Below are 17409 nucleotides of genomic sequence, written 5' to 3'. Positions count from 1 at the left end.
GCTATTAGTCCTATGTCTAAAGAATAGCGGGCAAAATTTTCTCATTCTGTACTATCTCTTATATGATAGATCCAAAATATAAAGAACAAAAACATCCACAGTAGGAAGTAGGGTGATAGCTCTTTCCCAATTGGGAGAGGGATCAGGAGATACAGAGGTGGGAGGTAGCGAGGGTAAGTGAATGAAAACAGAGCACAGAGGTGTTAGGAATGTATACCAGCTGCCAACAAGGACTGCACTATGTCCTGCAAATACTTACTAATAACAAATAAACGCTGACAAAATATTAATGTAAAGTGAACAGTTCGGTTCTTAGTACATAAATGTTCTTATAAAATACTGACAAATCAGTATGATAAATTATAAGAAGGAATTAGGGTGTTTCAACACATAAAATACTAACTGATGCTTGATTAATAACTTTTAATTGTTAGACATCGTAATAAACAATAGAGAATTAAATTAATATTTTTTTTTTCAAAGCATAGCTGAGCACTTACTGAAGGTACCCTGAATATGCTACATTAGAGAAACCATAGTGGAATTTGCTGAGATATTTACTATTATGTATGTTTAATCTAAGCAAATGTAAAGCACATGAGTAATACAACGATCACACCTGAAATAACCACAGCACAAGAAGCTCATTAGTAAAAAGGCACCAGGAGCTGCACACATTCTCACACACAGCTGAGTGTGAGAGTGAACAATGTAATACACTCAGAGTGTGGCTGTAAATGCAGTGCTGTGATGTTGCTAAGACCCAGTCGAATGTTTCGGAAGTCTCTCTGGGATAATAATCTCAGATTTTGCTAATTTTTTGATTTCAAAAAAGAAAGAATGCAAAAATAGTTTATCAGCTGTAAGTTTCCATCTAAAAGTCACTCACAGAATTGCTAGCAGTCACACTTCCCGCTTATTACGTTTTGAGTCTGTTGTATCTGCGCTTCATGCAGTCACGGGGGGCAGGCCTTTCAGAGGTGGTTGTACCTAGAGTATGCGGTGCTGGAATTAAGGGCGTGTGACTAGTAAATCAGTCCACTGATTGGTTGGGCGTAGTTCTGGCTAGGATTGAGGGTGTGAGTGCTACACCTGCCCTAGGGCGGCTACCCTGCATACCACATACAGGACAGAAAGAGGGTTGTCCTACCATCTGTTGTTTTTACTGTCTTCTACTACCAGCAACGATTGCCCCTTTGCCCATGTGCCACCTGCCTTGGAGCCAGCCAATTATGTACTGAAATTTCTACAAACTGTGAACTAAATAAACCTTTCCTCCTTTAACTTTGGGTGTTGGGTATTTTGCCTTAGTAATGAGAGGAAAGTAACTCAGACACAAGTCAGACCCGCACCCATAGTAAGGTTCCTATAGAGGCGCAGTGGCTTTTGTTTCTATTTATCATTTACTAAATCTATGGAAGTGCTAAAATTTTTCGCACTATTGACTACCTTCATGACTCTTTTCTCCTAAATCTAGGCTTTTTGTTTAAAGCGGGTATATTATGTAGTGTTCTGCAGAAAAATACAAATAATAGTGTGTGTGTGTGAGAGAGAGAGAGACAGAGAGAGAGAGAGAGACAGAGAGAGAGAGAGGGAGAGAGAGATTGACTAGGTAATTATGGAGACTGGCAAATAAGTTGTCTATGAATGGGCAGGCAGGCTGCAAACCCAAAGAGCCAAGTTTCAGTTTAAGTCTAACAGCTCTCTGGGGGCCATATTACCTCTTACTCAGCGGTGGTGGTGGTGGTGGTGTGTATCAGTCTTTTATTCTATTTATACCTCCAAGTGATTAGAGAAGACCAATGCACCATTCTACCTACTTTATAGAAGCTCACTAAGTTCCATGTCAATCTCATCCAAATTATCTTCAGAGAAACATTCAGAATAATGTTACTGTGGGCCAATCAAATTGACAAAGAAAAACAGCTGTTGTAATCAGTGTTTACGGAAAAAGTATTTAATACAGGACACAACATTTAGAGGATTATTTTATAATATTCACCCAAAGAGTCCCTGCAGATGAGTGTGGGAGATCCGTCCATGGACTAGAGATCCAGAGAATCCAGCTGAGAGCCTGGATTCCATGGTAGTGTCCTGCACAATTCCAGCTGAAGACCTAGAGCCCACGGTAATGTCTGCTATGAGTCCAGCTGGAGACACAATTTAATTTTATCACACTCTTTCTGTTTGAAGGCTTATGATTTGATTGGAAGATAATATAGATATTAGATTTCTTTCAATCTAAGAAACATATTCTTTTGAAACATATGTAGGTTTAGAAAAATAATTGTGAAAAAATTGCAAAGGAATATTTACCTTAATATGAAATTTCTACCCAAAATTATTCCCTTTGTTTTTATTTCTTAAAAATAGTGATGAGGGGTTGGGGATTTAGCTCAGTGGCACAGAGCCTGCCTGGCAAGCACTAAGTCATGAGTTCGATTGCTGGTACCAGAAAAAAAATAAATAAATAAAAAATTTTAAAAAATAAAAATAGTCATGATTATTTACTCTTCCTTGTACAATAGGGGAATCCAGAGATTGGTAATGAATTTGGCCTTTGAGAAAATAAGGAATCAGATTATAAATCTATTACTTAAGAATTTAAAATTATACTTATGGAAAATTTTTTATAGAAGCTATTTTAATTAATATGGAGATACTATACTTATGCAGTCATAAAGTACACTTACATTATTTTGATAGTACCTGTTCATAATTTTTACTATTTTAACTACAAACCATAGGTATTTTGGATAATTATATTTATACTGTAATAATTTTATTATTTGCTAATAAGTGATATGTAATTTATGACTGCAATGTAGTGTTTTTTGTTTTTTGTGTGTCTCCTAGGAACTGAACTCAGGACCTTGTGCTTGCCAGGTAGGTGCTGTACTGCTGACTTATTTCCCTGGCCCAAATGTAGTGTTTTTGCATATGCGATTACAGTCTTGTTTGGTTGGTAATTCTTTGGTTGCATCTGAAATCGTGAGCCATACCGACAGACATAACATCAGTAATACTGGTAACATAGGAAATTATCTTGTGCTCTGGTCAGTTAACAGGAAGAAAACAATATGCAGTGTGTCAACTATTATAATTCCCCTAATAACCTGTTTCAAAACATGGGTTCATTGTTTGCTTATCTTTCTTCTCTTTAAAATAAAAAAAGAACTGCTAGAGATTTGCTCTTTGGCAAAAACAATCAAAACAACTGGCAAAAATTTCTCATATTCACCTATATCAGATCTCTAGGAATTAACTAAAGGATTTTAACAGTGCACATTTCATTTGCTCAAAAACAAAAAGCATCTACATCTATGCAAGTGTCTGGGAATGGGTGTTTATTTTTTTATTTCTATCTATCTTTTCTCAGTTCCACAGCAGCTTCAAAAATCCAGCTTCACAATCGGGGGAAAATGAAGACCCCCATCTGTTTGTGGAGGAAAAGAGGAGGTTGGCAGGTTTCAAAATTCCAAGTCCAAATAACTGTCATTATTTGACATGTCTGGAAGTATCCTGGAACCTACAAAGTTTACTCGTATTTATTTAACCTGTCTCAGCCTGTTCAGGGCAATCTTTTCCCTGGGTACGTGTCAAAAAAAATCAGCTGCAATTATTTAATATTTTAGCTGTCTGAGGCGGAAATAATAATTAGGCAAAACAAGTTTCTGATCTAAATTCTTAACAGGAACTGTTAGTAGAGGGATATTTGAAGCTCTGGAATATTCCTGGTAATCCAGAATTATATACAAAATTTTCAGAAAGACTTCAGAAGGTGCTAATCTCTCACAATTGGCAAAAAATGTCTGAGCAAACAAAGGTATATGCTATGACAGAGTTGTTCATTCTCTGCCTGACGGTGGCAGATGTGTCAGACTCACACAACACCCCAAAGCAGATAGCTGGAATATCTGTCCAGTTATGGTGGCCACGCCAGTACCTGAGGGAAGATTGCATGGCCACAAACAATGTGGATGTAGATTTGATGTAATTAATTGAGGAAAGTCACTAAGCAAAGAGTACTAAGTGTGACAGTGAACAGCAAAAATGAAAATCAGGTTGTGGGGTAGAAAAAGAGTTTTTCTTCAAAAGTTTCCACTTTGTATAATTTAAAATGTCTAACTTGTCCCATAAATTAAATAAAAACAGGCAAGATGTACAAAGAAACAAGAGAATAAGGCCATGTATACATCAAATAGCACTTGATAGAAAGATTTCCTGAGGACGACAGGCCACTGAACGTTGTTGATTTAAAATCAGGAGCTTTAAATGTGTTCAAACAATGAACAATCATCTCTAAAAATTGTAATGTCTGAACACATTGAATAAAATAGATAATATCAATAAGTACAAATTTTTAGCCAAAATCAGCTGGAAATCTAGAAGGTGAATAACACCACAGCAGAATTTCTAAACAGTTATTAGAGGAGCTCAACTGTAGATTATATTTGCTAAAAGAGTCTGGAAGCTTATAAAGAAGTTTGTGTAATTTGAGGAATAGCAATAAAACTTTCCCTCAATGGAAAAAATTTTAAAGATCTGTGTATCATTCTTAACTGTACCAAAAGAGCTACATTGGGAGTTTTAAAACAATGTTAGAAATAGAGAGTTGTACAAATAATATTTAATAACAATAAAAGACTTAAAAATCTTCCTTACTATAACATGATGAAAAATATTAATTTACACACCTACTCTTATATACTTTCTACTCAAGCTTTTAAATCCAAAGTCGAAATCTTTAAATAAGGGAGCAATTATGCATGAAATGCAAAGACTCCACAGCGAGATTATCTGACTTCGCATCAGAAGCCATGGAGCCCAGCGGTACGATGTGCTTAAAATTCCAAAAGAGAAAAGAAAATCACCCAAGGATTCCACATCCGGTAAAATCTGTCCTTTCAAATCTGGTCAAGAAAAACCTGAGAGGATTTGTCACTAACAGAATGGTTCTAATACAAATACTGAAGGAGGCCTCAGCTGACAGGAAGGGAAACCAAGCAGTAACTGGAAGCCACACAAAGATGACGTCGTGGGAGGGACTCCGGTCACAGTAACTCCTCAGCTAAAATATACCTGAGAATGCGTAGGCCCCGTGCTTCGTTCATAACACCGTTCACCTGTGATTTAAGAGGCGCATGTTCTCCATAAAGGACACAAGAGAAAACTGCTGAGGCAGTCAGAGGCAGAGAGGCCAAGGTGGGAGGAGCCTAGATCACAGCACTTACTGGTTTTGAGAAAGGTGAGGTGGGGCCCGGAGAGGAAAAGGCAGGGGAACAGGTACAGACACCATGGCCTGAGTCGTTTGCAAGGGCCTTAAACAATTGTAAAGGTGGTTTCCAGCTCTCCAGGTTGATGAAAACTAAAATTCTGTTGTAATGAGGTGCGGGGCACAGGCCTGAGAGCACTGGCTCTGGACAGCACGGTTGGCACATCAGAGGCGTGCTCCTGCCTGAGTGCTTTGCTGTAGCTAGATCTGCCAGCTCTGAGTCAGGCAGGCTTGCTCCAGCCAGAGAAGTTTTATTTCAGGAGGCTGTAAAACCACAATCCAAACTAATCCTCCTCATCATCATCATCATAAAACCCACACTACACAAAAATAAATATATATATACAAGGAGGGAAATCTATTCACTTATTCCATTAGGTCATTATAACCTGATATAAAAAAACTACATGAAGATATCACAGGAAAATGAAATCTTAAACATTTCCCTTAGAAATATTAATGTAGGGGCTGGGGATTTAGCTCAGCGGCAAAGCGCCTGCCTGGCAAGCGCAAGGTGTGAGTTTGGTTCCCGGTACCAGACAAAAACCAAAAAAAAAAAAAAGAAAGAAAGAAAGAAATATTAATGTAAAAGCCACCAAGAGAACACTAGCAAATTGAGTTAGCAGCATAGTTTTTAAAAAAAATTTCTTAAATCAATTGTATCTAGTTGAGTTTATTTGAGCAAAGTGAAAACAAACAAACAAACAAAAACAATTCACACATCAGGCATCCAAGCACCAGAACAGGTTCTGAGGACTCCAGTCAAGGACATGATGATAGCATTTACGGAAGAACAGAAGTGAACATAGAGAAAACATAATTGGTTACAGCTTAATTGGTTACTTGTGATAGTGTCTCCCTCGATTAGCCAAGGCTCAGCTGCTGTGAGGAAACTCTACCTTGATCAGTCTCAGTGCAGAAATCTTGTCCGTGCTAATGGCCTCCTACCAATAGCATTTAAGGTCAAGAAGATTATAAATGATGACCAAATTGGATTTTTCCTTGTGCTAGTGCTATAGGAATGACTAAACATGTGAAAAGTGGAACAATAATCAAAACTCACGATACTGTTGGTAGTGATGACTAAATACTTGGAACAATCTTCAGAATACAAATGTTTCAGAGTACAAATATTCAATACAGTGGCAAGAGAAGATGATTTCTTATTCTAATAAAATTTTTGATGAAAAGGATACAACCAGCATTATATTAATTGGAGGAAACAGTAGATACTTCTACCCTGAATGAGAAATACAACAGGGATATCTACCCCCACAGCTCCTATTTACCACTATACTAGAAATTCTAGCCTAGAAGATTAGGAAAGGTAGTCAAATGCTTTATTTAATAGTTACTATTTTATTCCCTTTAATTGTTTGAACAATCTTCCATTCTTGCATCTGGTAATCTGAGCTACATAGCTGAAGATAACAATATGTAATAAAACAACCACTGTTAATTCCTATCATTTTGTTTTGAAGCCCTGTATCACTTTTAATGTCCTTGCTTTGTTTTGTTGATGCCTGTGATGTTGGTATGTTGCTATGTTCTTTTTTTTACTACTCTCTTTAAAGTAAAAGCAGTAATAAAAAAAACAAGATAGGAAGATAGAATGTGAAATACAGGTAAAGATGACAGAACCTAACACAGAGGAAATCCACGTTCAGGTTTTGCTGGTGAATCAGAGGTAATCTCATAGATACCTAGACACATTTTAGGAACACTTCAAAAACTAAAGATAAAAACATAAAAATGGAAGACCTTTACAGAAAGTCAAACTATATCAAGGAACAGTATGAAGAGGACCCTGCTTGTCCCATCAGCCTAAGGATAAACCCAAGGAGTGCTGCACAATTTGAAGGAAAACCAGAAATGTTGGCTCAGAGAATTCTCCTTTCAGCACATTTAGACTTCATAGATTAAGCTGAAAGTGTTAAACCAACAAGAGTTAAGAGAATTCATTGTTAGTAGGTGTATGCTACAAAAATGAAGAGGCAAAAAGATTGATAAAAAAATTATGGAATATTTTTAGATTAATTAAAATATAACTGACTTCTGAAAGAAATAAAATGTAAAGGAATGGCTTATAACAAATCTGAAAATATTGACTCATGACAACATATTGGAATTTACGGACAACAGAGAAAATGGGATTCTTATAATGGGAGACACAGAGAGAGGAAAGAGACAGAGACATTTCAAGCAACGGACTTGTGATTGTGAAGCCTGAGAGGTCCAAATTCTACAGGGGAGACTGACAGGCTGGGCTGAGGGAAAAGTAGCAGTCTAACTCCCACAGCCAGTGTAGTGAAAGAATTTCTTCTTCTTTGCAGGAGTTTAGTCTTTGTTATATAAGGCCTTCAACTGATTGGATGAAGCTCACCCACATTATGGAGTATAATGTGTTCTAAAATACAAAAATTTAACTACTAACTTCATCCAAAACTCTTTCACAGAATAATAGTTAACCAGGTATTTTGGCCCCATAGGGCATAAAATTAATCAGCACAGACCAATACCACAAAGGAGAGTAGAAAAAATGTACAAATACTATCAATTAAAGGATACACTAATTTTTAAATGTCTGATTGTCAAAGAAATAACAGCAATCAAATATAACTATAAAAATGGCAAATGAAATAGAATAATACATTATCAACAGTTTAAATTTAAAAAGGCAAGAAACTGGCAAAAAGAAGAAAAATGTGATGACTAAAACACAAAGGCAACCTGATTCAGTTACTGAGATAAGTACATGGGATAATCAGCATAAAGAAGAAAGCCATTTTGGCTCAAAGCTCTAGGGGGGCTCCGTGTATAATTAGTCGGTCCCATTGCTGCAGACCCATGGTAGCATATCACACATACAACAAAACCTGTCATTGCACGACTAAGAAGTGGAGAGGTAAGCGAGGACAGCAAGGTCCCTCAGTCCAATTGCAACACTCAGTGGCCTGATGATCTCCTCTAAGCCCTCTCTCTTCAAAGGTCCTCCACTTTTCATTAGCAGGAAGCTAGAAGAGGAGTCCTTAACAAATACACCATTGAGGAACATTGCACATTCAAGCAATAACATTCTGCTCCAGCTCCCAAAGGCATATGTTTATTTCTATATGGAAAATGGACTCATCCCTGACAAAGATTCCAAGTCTTGGTTTTTCCAGGTTTTGCTCAGCAGTCTAAGTCCAAAGTCTCCTCTGAGACTCAAGACAAATTCAGCTGTAAGCTCCTAAAGTCAAAAGAACAAGTTATATACTTCTAAGATACAATGATGGGCCAAGCATCAGCTAAACATTCCCATTCCAGAAGGGAGGAACAGAGGAATAAACAGAAGGGATTATATCAAATCAACACCAAGACCTAGTATACTAAACATTCTTACAGCCTCATGGCTCTCACCTGAGATGCAGTATGGCAGAATGTAAGCTTCCAAAGCCTTTGAAAGCTCTGCTTCTATGGTTTTGTTGATTGAAGCACACATGACTCTTGTCTTGTGCAGGTGTTTCATACCGCATGAGGCTTCACTTAGCCCGTGTGGCATATTCCTGGCATGTTTATATTCCCAGGGTCCCCACTGTAGCTACCATCTCATTCTCATAACTCTAGGCATTCCTTTGTGAGGCACAGCTCTCTAGGACTCCAGACCTATAATGCATTACCTAGCCTCCTGGGCTTTCCTCTGAGACCTTGGTGGAATTAACCATGACCTTAAAAATATCGCAGTCTACCTTTCTGTAAAACCAGCATCATTTGGAAAATGCCAGTGTCTACCAGTAGCGTAAGCCATACCTAACCTTCTTGAACAATGGCTGTGGGTGCTTCTGACTGCATTGCTAGCTGCATCTGGAAAATGCTTCCCATATATCTTGGGCTGAGAGGACACCCTGGGGCTATTTTCTTAAAAATACCCTGCCCTGGAAAGACTAACCATAAACAAATTTCCATTTCTATATTTGTGAGCCTTTGATGGCTGCAGACTTGCCGCAGATTTCTGAGATGCCCTCCAGACATCTTTCCTATTCCAGTAATCTAAAGAAAGTAGCTTCTTTTCAGTGTGGCTAATCTCTGCACCTTCCTTGCCTACACCTTTACTTGGACCATTTGTAGCCATCCTGAAAGTTTTCAAATCTTTCCCTTCTGTATCTTTTTGCTTTCAATTCACAATACAAATTTGGCTAAAAGCAATCAGAAGTACCTAAGTCACTGCCTAAATATTATGTTACCTTTAAATTTCCTCTCTGAGCTACGTTAGTCTGCCATTTAAAAACTCATCTTTCCCGAAAGACTCAGGGTATGGAAATATACCTAGGATTTTTTTGCCATTATATAGTAAGGATGGATTCTAGTTAAATTTCCAATAGAATCTTCATCTCTGTCTGCACCCTCACTGCTATAGCCTTTACTGTCTGCATTCTTATTGATATGTAATCTTCTGAGCCTTCCCTATAATTGCTTATTGAGCTCTACTTACTGAATCCAGACTGCTTCAAACTTTTCTAAATTTTCCAAAAGCCAATTCTAAAGACTCTGCCACAATGTCAAATAGAATATGTAGTAAAGGCAAGGACAATCCCATTTTTGGTGTGAAATTTTCTGTGTTGGTCAGCTTTCCATTACCTTAACAATTATTAGAGATAATCAGCTTGCAAAAAAGAGGTTTATTTTGTTGCACAGTTTTTCAGCTTTTGATTGGTCGGCTTCCTTGCTTTGTATTTCAGGTTGTATATCATGGTAAGGAGTGCATATGAGAGGAAAACTACCTCGTAGCCAAGAAGCGAATGAAGGGAAAAGAAGGGATAGAGTCCCATAGTCTTCTTCAGGGACATTCTTCCAAAGACCTGAAGACTTCCCACCAGGCCCTGCCTCTTAAAGATTTCATTACTTCTTGAAAATGCCAAACTGGGGCCAAATTTTAAAGATGTAGGTGATAAGAGGATACACTAGACCTAAACTACAGTAAAACCTAAGTGTATTACTTTTTGTGACATAGAAGTGTGGTGTAGAACTACTTAACAGACATAAACTGTTCACTAGGAAATTTTGAATACATAAGGAGTGAACAAAAACCATGACAAATGTTTAAATTAAAAAAAAAATCTTCTTACAATAAAAGGCACATTGTGAAAAACAATGGGATACATGTGCTTAAAGTGAGGGTGGATATTTTAAGTTATCTCAGGCAGATTAGTGGCAATATACTTTTTACTGTCATACACTCTAAAAATTTAAATATACCATGTATTTCAAAATCACACCTTGTTAAGCAGCTTCTATAAAACTTTCTGTCAAATATAAATCAATCCTATTTACTGGGTCTAGCACCATGCAACTTCCGACTCTCCCGCAAAGCCAAAATGATCATGAAAGACAGACGCCTTGAATTGATTCAGAACAACCAGGCAACCATGACATTAAAAAGACTCATGGGAAGGCGCCTCCCAGAGCTACTTTTCAGAAAGTGGCAGGAAGGGTAGGAGAGTGTGTGCAAGGGAGGGGGATATCTCTAGAGGAATGAATAGTAACATATCTTTTACTGTAATAATTTTTAAAATGTAAACATTATTCTTACAATAGCTTATTCTTACAATATGGCCAAAAGCTTATTCTTACAATAAAAGGCACATTGTGAAAAACAATGGGATACATGTGCTTAAAGTCAGGGTGGATATTTTAAGTTATCTCAGGTAGATTAGTGGCAATATACTTAGCAAATAGGATCATCCCTGTACTTTTGGCCATAGCTTTTGGCCATACCTCACTTTGTGTGTAAATATGTGGAAACATATCACAGAACACAGGAGTCAAAAAATAGCCAATGTTCTAACATTAACATCAATGTCAATCTTAAACGTTCTTCCTGAAGAAAAAATTATTTTGTAAATAGTACGTATATCAAATTATGACTTGGGAAAATTCAAAAATATTTAAACATTATTTGTCAGTTATACTTCAATAAAGCTGAAGAAGGCAGTTGCCAATTATACTGAATAAAAATATATATATATTTTTATTTAGTTTTACTATAGTTATTTAAGGTAAAAAAGACTAAGCCTTTTTGTGTTTATTTGTATATTCAGCAAATAATGATAATTTTGATTCATCCAAATAACTGTATTACCAATGATAAAGAGCCTTCTAGTGTTGTCATAAATATCATTATCAAATGCTGAACACCCCTAAATGGTTATGCACAAGTAGGAGTTCAAAATATACAAAGAAAAACCTGAGAAAGAGAAAAAATACAAAAATCTATAATTGCAGTTGGAAATTTCAAGAATATGTCCTCAGCAATTGATAGAATTAAAAAAGAATTTAAAAAGCACAGGGATGATCCTATTTGCTAACACTGCCTAGTTGTCATATAAAAGGACAGTCTTCTCAACAGTAGGAAGACGATTTTTTAAGCTTGGTTGACAAATTAAGGCAACAACGGTACATGGCCTGTAATACAAGCTGTGTACTGGGGATTCTTTTTTTTAAGGGGGCCTGCAAACCAGTGATCCAATTAACAAAACAAAAAGAATATAATATAGAAACTATTATTGACTCTTAAACTCTAAAATATTTACCTCTTTTGAGGAAGATGCAGAAAGAGTGATCATCCAGTTTTTTGTGTTAAGTCATGGGTTTAATTAATGTCTGTGGGGTTTGCGCTCATGTGAAACATGTCATGACCATAGTGGAAGTGTGTTAGAAATCAATCAAGGAAGATATATAGGAAGTTTCCAAATATTGAGAAATTAATGTAATTTCAAAATTCATTTACACTACACTACCCCAGATCAATTCATGAATCACATGGAGAGTTTGAAAAGTTAAACTGAGAATTAAAACAGGATATCAGAATATCCTGTAAGAGAGAGTAGTAGAGCACTGGAGAAAATTTATTGAATAAAAAACTTCTGTTAGAAATAAAGCGAGTTCTACATTATTCTTCTAAAATGCAGAAAAATTTTTATTAAAGAAACTGATATAGCTGGAGATGTAGCTCAGCAGCACAGGTCTACCCAGCAGCCACAAGGTTCTGAGTTTGATTCCTGGTGCAAAAAAAAAAGAAAAAGAAAAAGAAAAAGAAGATCCAGAAAATGATGTAAATATTTTAGCTTTAGAGAAAGCATGGATGCTTTTGTATATTATAACATTTAAACATGGAGGAAACAGGGGGCTGGGGATTTAGCTCAGCGGCAAAGCACCTGCCTGGCAAGCGTAAGGTTGTGAGTTCGGTTCCCGGTACCAGAGAAAAACCAAAAAAAACAAAAAACCAACATGGACGAAACATTTTTAACTCATATGCTCAAATTTGACTACCTTATGTAGTCAACACACACACACATACACACACACACATACACACACAGAGCACAAAAATATATTTACTTTTTATGACTTTAGATTTAGGATTCAAAATTTTGTGTCAAGACTGTGCTCTAAAGTATTATTACATTTTTTACCCAAAGGCTGTGAAAATTTTCTCTTGTAAGTTGTGTAGTTTTAACTTTCCCTTTAAATTTATTATCAAATTTGACAATATCTATATACAGGGAGGAGTATTTATCAATATTTTTCTTTCACTAAGGTCCAATTGTTCTAAAATAATTTAATTGAAAAAATCTACCCTTCCCTAATTAAAACATATACACAAAATTTGTAAAAAATATATTGACATATTTACAGTGATGGTATTTTACTATTCTAGGACACTTACAGAATAGTGCTGCAGAGTGGACAGCTTAAGAGAAATGTATATTCTCACAATTTTGGAGCATAGATGCTCAAATTCAAGGTGTCAGCAAGTTTGATTTTTCCTGATCCATATAATTGCACATAAAAATTTTATAATAATATACACAATATAAATATATTTTCTATGATACATTTATTTATTCAGTAAACCCATAATATGGTAAATTTTAGGATAATGGTTTTAAAGCACAAAATTATATAGTACAAGGTAATATAAATAGACCAGAAAACAGCTAACTGAGTTTTGAGTAGAGTTATGTTTTTCAATAAAAGATAGCCATGGACTTTTAGATGTGTTATGCTAGCACTCAAGCATTCTGATTTCACTTAAGAGTTGTAAATCTTTCCTCAAATATGGAGCTGTTATCCTCTTACACTGACAAGTTGTGCTGACTCAACTGACACCTCTGGACTATGCTGTCACATTACTGATGAAAGTGCATTCAAGTCCATTTTCTCATGTCAATAATGACATTAACTTTTATGACTTGAAGATATAACTGTGTTTCCCCGTTGGAACACAAATCATATTTACACATTAGGCACATTCTTATTCAAGCAACAATTAAATTCATCATTCCCACAATTACACTGAATCATTTAACATATATGACACATGTGTAGGCTTTTATTTTCCCTCTTATGTATACATGTTTGGGTCCAGAAGTTGGGGGAGGATCTGACCCTAAATGCAAACTTATATCAGAGTTTGATCAACTAAAATTCGTTAATCTCAATGTAAAACTGAAAAAATATTAGTATTCTTGATATGTAGACAGTAAGATCAAGATTTGGAGGAGTGAAATAAATTACATAGGCTCAATTTTAATTTTAATGTTCAAAATTTTAATGTAAAATAATTTTAATGTACAAATTTGATTGAGAGCTGCCAGACATAATTATTTTGTTCTCTTAAATCTTAAGAATCTAACAAAACCAATAAGGAAAAGAGATGAATGTGTACGAACAGTACCATGTAAAACCAGACGCCTTCCTATTCTTCATTATCCTATTTCACATAAACCTTGTTAGACTGGATAGCTTTCTGTCTAATCAAAGGAAAACATGTTTATGTTTCCATATATATATACTTTAATAAAATATAACATACTATGTACATTCTGCTTCACATTTCATTTCTTACTTTAAAATTTTTCCTCGAAAGTTCTCAAAGCATTAGCATAAATCCGAGCCAGGGATGTAGCTCAGCGGCACAGTGCCTGCCTGGCAAGCTGAAGGTCATGAGTTCAATTCCCAGTACCAAAAAAATAAACCAATGTAAATCAGCCTGTTATATTTTTGTGTTAAGTAATACTGCATAATATTAACACACTTTAATTTATGGATCAATTTTATATTGTGATTCTAAAGATTAATTTTATGTATCAGCTTGACTGGGCCTTGGGATATGCGGATACCTGGCTGAACATTATATCTGGTCGTGTATGTGATGGTGTTTGGGGAAGAGATCAATGTCTGAATTGGCGGGTTGAGTGCAGAAATTACCTTCTTTATTGTGGACTGGCCCTTTCCAACTTATTAAAGGTCCCAATGGAATAGAAATGTGGAGGAAGGATTAATTTTCTTTCTGTGCACGTGGTTGATCAAAAATACCTGTCTCCTCCTGTCCTGGGCTGGCACTGGTGTTGTTCGTGCTCCTGGATCAAGGGCTTTCAGATCTGAGCTGGAATACTCATCATCGGCTCTCTTTTGCCTCCAATTATCAGATGCCAGATCATGGGGCTCTCAGCCTCTGTGGTAATGAGGGTCACGTATTATAATTGCCCCAATTCTAAAGCTGACAGTAGATCCATAGATCTCTTATTACTTCTATTTCACTGCAGAACCTTGACGAGTACAATAGTCTTTCATATTTGATTTCTTAGTTTCAGTAGCTTCCTATTATATGGGGGTGGTATTTGAAGTACTAGTCTCGGTTGTATTTAGGTTTTAAGTGGCTTCAAAAAATGCTAGTCATCACAAAATCATCCATCTTTAAAAGTGAGTTAACATTTTTTAGTTAGAGAGTCACATTTTATATTTCTATATTTTAAACGTCATCCACTACCTCTGTTTTTAAATATACTTCTATAAAGTTATGTAATCTCATATTACTTATAATTATGACATTTTTATATCTAATCTCCTATGCTTTGATTCTGTCTCCTTTTTTGTGTTGTTTTTTGTTTTTCTTCTGGTACCAGGAATTGAACTCATGACCTCACACTTGCCAGACAGGTGCTGTGCTGCTGAGCTAAATCCCCAGTCCCCTGATTCTGTTTCTTAAACAGCCTCATAGAGAACCTTTAGAGTCAGTTATGCTTATTTCAGATATGTGCAGTTCAGATGGCTCTCAGAAAGTTCTGCTCACATTTACACCTCACTTTATCTGTACACACCATGGTTATCTTGCCCAAGCCCAGGTAAATATTAGCTTTCTTCTTCACCTCTAGTGACACAAGAAGCTCTGGGATTATATTTAAAAACATAATTCAACCTCCTTCCAGAAGTCTTTTCCTCCTTCCCTGCCATTAGAAAAGCTGAATGTCTTCTATCATGTGCTCAGAACATGGCCACTTTATTGCTATTAATTATTATCTTCGGGGGCACACCGGCCCTTGGGCAGGCCCCCAGCCATGCAGGGGCCCGGGAAGCAGGCAGCAGGGGCCTGGGAAGCGCCAGCCGTCGAGAACTATCATGCCACAGAGAAGCACTGACGCAATAGGCCTGCCCAGGGCCGTGTGTGAACCATCCAGACATGGAGAAACCCCTGAGAAAACATGCCGCATAACATGTCGCTCTTGGCCCTGCCCTTGATAGCCAGAAAGGTCCGGTGTCAGCGGAGGAGCAGCTGCTGAACAAGGACTTGGAGAACACGAGAGTACGGACGTCCGACGACTCAGAGGTCGAGCTGACTGGGGACTTGGGAGCCCTTAGGGAGCTGGAAACCAGGAGAACCTTGCAGCAATACCTGGGGAGACCCCCTGGAAGCCATTCTCCCCTTGACTGTACAGGCTGTGGTGGAGAATTGCATGGAGCTCCGGAGAGGTCTGCGCCGAGATTTCATGGATTACATGGGTGTGCAATATTCAGATTCTGAAGAACCGCCTTCATGGAGAAGGTTTGTGTCTAGGTTACCTGCCCGGGACACTTTGTACCTGATGGTGCTGAGACTGACTAGCGGGCTGAGGACTTCATCCACATGTTCCTGCCACCTGTGTTGACAGTTGGGGAGAGGACACTGAATGGTTGCTGGATCCCAGTGCGCTGGGAGGCTGAAGAGACGATTGGCATGGGTGTTCCATCGACAGTTGAGACAGAGCCCCCTCTACAAAAACTGGGAACAACCCTCTGCTTTCTTAGATCGCTTACAAGAGGCATCGGTAAAGCATACTTCCCTGGATCCTAGTTCAGTAGAGGGACAAATTATTCTTACAGATAAGTTTATTACTCAGTCAGCCCCAGATAGTAGAAAAAAGCCTTTCTAGTAGAAAAAATGGCTTTCACCCCAGATGACTCACTTGAGATGTTAGTAAGAATTGCCTCCTCAGTATTCTATAGCTGTGATGACTAGGAGGCCAAGGAGAGAAAACAAAGAGACTGAGAAAAAACAGTTGCCTTTGCTGCAGCACTAAGAGAAACAGACCCTAAGTCTGATTCTCAGGGGCCCAAGAACTCAATGACTACATTCATCTGCTACCACTGTCAAAAGCCAGGCCACCTCAAGAGGGACCGCCCTAAGAGGCCCCCAGGACCATGCCCTGACTGTAAAGGTGACCACTACAGGTGGTACTGCCCTCCGAAGTGAAGGCCCCAGAGCTCAGACCCATGCTACCAGTTAGTCCAACAGGAATGAGGGGGCCCGGGGCATACTCAGCCTTCTCCTTCTGGCCAGACTGTCATCTCCATGGAGGAGCCCCGGGTAATCATGACTATAGAGGAAAAAGTAAACAGCCTATTGCTTGGCACTGGTGCTAGTCTCTCGGTCCTTCTTTTCAGTCCTGGGCTTCCTTCCAGCAGTCATACCTCAGTGATAGGAGTCACTGGTGAGGAGGTAATACGCTATTTTTCATAACCCTTAGGCTGTAACTACTTGTTAGATCTTTGTTGCGTATCTCTGTTTTCCTGAGAAACCGCTTTGAAGATACCAACATGTATTACAGTAGCCACTGATAATTTCCTACCAATCTGTCCATAACTCTGTAATGTTTCTATTGTTCCTATGCTATTTCATAAATGGATATATGTTTGTTACTATGTTTTTCCTACAACAACCATTGAGAATAGTTAATGATTATTTAATTGATCACTCATGTATAGCTCTATTTATTTTCTCTAGAAACCACTTTGTTGATACCAAAGTATAGTACAACAACTATTGATAGTTTTCT

Source organism: Chinchilla lanigera, unplaced genomic scaffold, assembly GCF_000276665.1.
Source record: "Chinchilla lanigera isolate Chin_1 unplaced genomic scaffold, ChiLan1.0 scaffold00053, whole genome shotgun sequence".
Lineage (NCBI taxonomy): Eukaryota > Metazoa > Chordata > Mammalia > Rodentia > Chinchillidae > Chinchilla > Chinchilla lanigera.
Note: the sequence above shows the minus strand (reverse complement) of the source record.